Source organism: Mytilus galloprovincialis, chromosome 10 (genome assembly GCF_965363235.1).
Source record: "Mytilus galloprovincialis chromosome 10, xbMytGall1.hap1.1, whole genome shotgun sequence".
Taxonomy (NCBI): Eukaryota; Metazoa; Mollusca; class Bivalvia; order Mytilida; family Mytilidae; genus Mytilus; species Mytilus galloprovincialis.
The window spans coordinates 38,346,005-38,352,350 of NC_134847.1; positions in this window are offsets into that span (position 1 = coordinate 38,346,005).

Genomic DNA, 6,346 nt, shown 5'->3' on the forward strand with positions numbered 1-6,346 from the left:
CTGTAAATTATATCTGCTCTTGTATCTACAATGACAGGATGTATACAGAATCAGCCAGGTATGTAGTCAGGCAAAGTAAATAAATTTTCTTGATATCACTGATGCTGGCGATTATATCTGCTCTGGTATCTACAATGACAGGACATATACAGAATCAGCTAGGTTTGTAATAAGGCTAGTTAGAAACTATATGTAAATAAAGGCAACAGTAGTATACCGCTGTTCAAAACTCATAAATCCATGGACAAAAAACAAAATCGGGGTAACAAACCAAAACCGAGCGAAACGCATTAAATATAAGAGGAGAACAACGACACAACATCGAAACGCAACACACACAGAAACAGACCAATCATCAGACAAAACACCACGAGAATAACAAATGTAACATGTAACCCTCACATCACTGATGCTGGGGATTATATCTGCTCTAGGATCTACAATGATAGAACATATAGAACATATAATACAGAATAAGCCAGGCCTGTAGTCAGGCAAAGTAAGTACCTAATGTTGATATCACTGATGCTGTAGATTATATCTGTTTTGGTTTCTACAATGACAGGACGTATACAGAATCAGCCAGGTTTTTATTTACATGCTAAATTATCAGTTTGTAACTACTTTAATCACAGGATTTTAAAGTAACCGATTAAATATTTATCCAAAACGTAGCTTCGAGGTGTGAATGTGTTGAGTTAAAAAAAATGATGCTCATTTTGAATAGTATTTCTTGGTTTTTAAATATTCATTTTTCAAATTCTTACATGTTTGTAATACACTTTATAAACAAAAGTGTTATTATTTCAGTAGCTGACATATGTGAAGCTAATGAATTCCGCTGTAGAAATAACCATTGAACAATCACAATCCTAACAGCTAATAGATAACATTTAAAAGAGTTGTCTGACATAGTTTTGCTGTCTGATTGTTCTGAAATTGAATGATAAGTCAGGAGTAAAGTTCGTACCCATATTTTGATACAGCCAACCTACAATAAACTAAGAATATATGTGTGTTCGCCTGTTCATTCTTCCAGATAAGGTTAGGGTTTTTGGAACCTACCTTTAACCTTGCAGTTGCAATCACAGTTACGTTTAACTTAGTAAACATTGATGGGATTAATATGGCATTCATGAAATCAAAAATCTTATTTGTGTGGCTTGATACTTATCAAGTGTACATACTTTATCACTACTCTGAGATAAAAAATAAAAATAAAAAAGGATCTGTGTGCACTGAAAACACATTTTTCTTAGCATGAACCTTTCAGGACATTTATTCATGCAATATGTACTCAGATATTCAAGTTATGAAATGATGTGTATGTGTGTAACCATATGTTGGTCAATAAAGTTATTCCGTAGTTTTCTATATTATGTTTTGTGAACCTTTGTATGTCTTTTAATCTTTTGATACCCCTGTCGTCGGCGGAAGAGCCATTATGTTTAACCCTTTTTGATCTTTACTTCTGTCTGTCCGTCCGTACGTCCCAAAAGAGGTTTTCGTTCTATATCTTTAGTTGTTATGACACTTATACACAATGCTTATATACCACAAAATCAGATCAAGTACGAATTTGGATAGCGTCACTTTTACCGTTCTTCAGTTATTCCCTTTTATAATGTTATATGCAAGAAGAGCATCATCTATGTCCAATGGACACGTTCCACATTTATTTCTGTCGCCTTGCGTTCTACAAGAACAAAAATAGAAAGTTTTGATTAAAAATCCTTGAAAAAAGTCTGAAAAGGGCTAAATGTCATTTTGAGAATTGCAACATTGGCATGGGTGTTTTAATTTTATTTGACATTTGTTTCAAAATAATCACTTGATTCGAAAGAATATTTGTCTTCAGATGTCCTGAAACCTGTTGTAACAGTCAATCCAACAGAGCTAGAGGACACAGTCGGTCAAACTATAGTCTTCCAATGTAATGTGCAAGGTCCAGGCCCTTTCAATGTAATCTGGAGTAGAATAGACGGCCAAGGTCTACCAAATAGAGCCCAAGTTGGTCCTATATACTCACTTACTATCATAGATGTACAAGAAACTGATGAAGGAAGATATGTTTGTACAGCAACTAATATTCACGGCAGCAGCAGGCAATATGTCAACCTAACAATATTAGGTAAGTATTAATTATCTTCCCTTTCTAGCACTATTAGATTTTTATTGCATAAAAGCTTTAGGTTAAAATGAAGTTATTACTTGCTTAGTCGACAATGGAGGCTTTTTGGGGTTCACAAAAAATCTTTTGAAAAAACTCAAATTCTGATAAATACGCAAAAGTCCTATGAATCAGCTGGTTTAATTAATACTGCGCTTTTACTATAAACAACCTTTTGAAAAAATATCAAATTCTGAATTTTTAACGCCATTTGGTTTGAATAAATCCTCAAAAATCTTATATATTATGCGGCTTATATGGATAAAAATATGGTTTGAAGTTTAGGCTAAAAAATAATTAATTCAACAACAGGTAACCAACATCCAATTAGGGTGTATATTGAGCCACCAAAGGAACGATCTGTTGATCAGGGACAGTCGGTAAGATTTGTGTGTATGGCTAAAGGAAAAATACAGGTAAATTTAATGTAAATTCACCATAGTTATTTCAATTCATAAATTGAAAGGCATCAATATGTTTTGTTTTGGCCAGTTGGTAAGGATTATAATTTTCATCTGAATTTTTGCCATATCAACTTGAAAAAACACAATGGAAACTTTAAATTTCTTTTTTTTACAGCATATATATAGCTGCTGATATTTTTTCATGATTGATTGATTTAGTAACCTTTAACTTTCAGCTTCAGTTTTGTGATCTTCATTGATTTTGTAATACTATTGTAACCATTTAAAAAATATACCCCTACTCTAAAAGTTGAAGCTATATTGTCCGTCCGTCTGTTCATTCAATAATTATTTTCATCACAATTTTTACAAAATATACTGACTAAAATGACTTTATATTTAATCATCAATCTGACAATAAAAATCTGTAAAGTGTAAGTACTCTTAAGCCTGTTGGATAACTAACTACTGTTTCGCTACTTTGAATAAATAATTGGGTATTTCAGTACTACATCACATGTATTCTTATTGATATTAGATCTAAATAGGAAACGTAAAAGTTTATGAACAGTAGATTATGAGCCCAACTCTTTCTACTTACATGACAGAAGAGGGTCGAAAGATACCAAAGGGACAGTCAAACTCATAAATCGAAAACAAACTGGCAACGCCATGGCGAAAATGAAAAAGACAAACAGACAAACAACAGTACACATTACAAAACATAGTAAAACCAAAGAATAAGCAACAAGATCCTACCAAACACTAGGGTGATCTCATGTGCTCCGGGAGGGTAAGCAGATCCTGCTCCATATGTGGCATCCGTCGTGTTGCTCATGTGATACCAAATCCGGTAAATAGTCTAATTTGGTAGGTCACATTCATGAAAAGGAAGGGGATTGTAGTTACGACGTTAGGAACATATCCGATATCATTTGTGAAACGGTAATTCTATAACGGTCAACCAACTTGTGATGGCGTCCGTTAAATTTACGGAGCGACGATTTCAACTTAACCACTTGGAACTCTGGTTTAATAGCAACCCTCTATCAAGAAAACCATGATAAAAAATGCAAGTACGGGAATATCGTACCAATTGGGAGATATATACCCCTTATACAGGTGCTGCTGCAATGTTGCTACAACATACTCTAGGTAAACATGGTAAATTAAAATTCCATAATTAATGAAAAGGAATTTTGAAAAATATGTTTCCTCATGCAGTTGTCATCCCAAATCAATTCAACATTTACAGTATAGTTGTGTATTTTCACAGAGTTCAAATTTAAAGAGTTTAAAGGCCAAATCTTTTGTTTGCTAGGTTTTACTTTCACGCTTTTTATTGTTTGCAATTTCTGTAAAATCCAATTTACCCTAGTCAATATTTTCATGATTTTATCTTTGTCGTGAAAACAACTTTAAAAAAAAAATGCGTCCAGAAAACTTTCTACTTTTTTTTTTTTTATATATATATATATATAGAAACAGGATTTTTATAACCAGTGTCATATTCTAAGTTTTAAATATCTATATATATGTTCTACTTTTATATATATCCTGCTATGTCAAGCACGTCAAATTGATATTTAGGTACGGCGTACTAGTCGCAGAGAGGTAATGTACATACATGGGTAGAGGTACATGTAATATATGCATTTGTATTGTATGGGATCGGCGTCAACAGATTAACGTCGGAGAAACAATATGCTAACAAACCATTTTTGAACATTGGAGAAATGTACTAACAATTCAATTATTGAAAATTGCAGCTTTGTTATTTGTTTTTTTTTTTTTTTTTTTTTTTTTTTTTATTTGCAGATTGGGTTAAACACCTTAGTCCATACTTATTGCTGTATTATTTTCCCCATCCCCCTATTTCTGATTTAAATAAGAATTTATTGCACAAATTTTACTGTAAATTCAGACATTTTTGCATACATTTGTTAATGCAGTTGTGGTATTTAATTACAATGTAGTACTATTTCAGAAATTGCTTAATTCAAATAAAGCATTTTTGTTTTTAGAATTCTTGCAAAATTATCCCATTTAGAATTAAAAAAAAAAGCATTGCAAGTAATTTTGAATTTAACATTTACAAAGCATCTTTTGATAAAAAAAATTCTTTAAATTCTCAAATCCTGTTGCACAGAATGAATACATTTAGCTTTTTGCATCCGTATCTGAATTTTGAAATTTGTTCATTTTTTTTGAAGCAGCTAGTCCCAATTTCTTATAAAGGCTAAAAAATTAACTTGGAATATGGTAGAGTATTTAATGATTTACTACAACCATTGTATCTGTATAAAGGTAGTCATATCCTAATGACTATATGAAAAGTTTTTATAAATAGTCACCAACATAAATAAGCCTTGTTCGTTACATTAGTATAATAGTGTCATAGAAATTTGTGTTATTTCCTAAGAGATACATATTTGTTGAATAACCACTTCATGTCCAAAGTCACTACAATCTTTGTAATTTTGAGCATTTCAGTTTTAACAATAAGCCATGATGTTCAAACGCTAGAAAAACTCTGTAAATCTTTAGATCTCTTTTATAAACTAACCAATGGTTTTCAGTTGGTTGCCAAATGAAACTTTGAACATGATTTTCCTTCTAAAATATCCTACGACAGACATGTTTGAACATGTGACCTTGCTCTACCATCTGAGCTACATGATTTACCTCACAAGCAAATACGTCTTGATATTCATTGGGTTAAGGGAAGAACTTGTACTCAGTTTAAAGGGAATGAGGCAAGAAACAGGATAGAAATGCCAACTAAGTCTTTTTTTCTAAGGACTGTACACATGATTATTTGTTCCTCGACTACCCGTACAAAAAACAGGACACATACTGCAGCCGGACAGTCAACGTACTGAGAACCATACTTATACTATTCATTTGAACTTTTCTTTGAATTGCTTATAATAGATACCCCGGCTGGACTTTCAGTGAAATTAGCGGTAAAACGGCTCGAAATATCTAAATTAGCATGAGTCCGGTTCATAAAGTACATCTGAAAAAAATTCAAGCCGGCATTTCTGGCAAAAATATGGCCTCTATAAAGTTCAGCTGGACATCAAAAAGTGAGGTTTCACTTTTTAAGAGGATCTCATTTTACTGCAGATGGTAGATTCTTCTGATTTAATTTGCATCATGCATCCCTTGCTATAATCTGAAGAAGAAGAAAAAACCAGATTGCATTTTGCATATATAAGTGGTTAATTCACTTTCTGTTTGTACTATCTTATCAGCAAAACCAAGAAATGGGGAATTGAGAAGCTAAATTATATTAACCCTACATGACCTAAACATTTGTGGTTAGCATAAATAATTTTAAAGTGCATAAAAATAAAATTAAAGTTTATAGCTTTTGCAAAATCACTTAAACTGTTGAAATCAAAAACTTTCAAAACAACTCAAATAATAACCATACCTTAATACAAAGGGAACAGAAAATATAACACAATACAATTTTTAACATAACAATTCAAAACACGTAGTGACTGTGACAAAACAGACTAGATGAAAGTTATTGCATGAATATCTATACTATTAAATGAGAAGACTTCATTTTGTGTGTCGCTTCTCTTTCTTCCACAATAAATTAATCATGTCTCTGTGTTTTGTAGGTACCATGCATAGTCGCAGTTGTCATTTATTATTAAGACTATTCAGTTTGTGTAATTTTTAGGAAAAAAAACGAATATCAGGCGTCCGGATATTGTTTCCGACATCAGATCAACTTTTAAATCATACAAGACTTCCT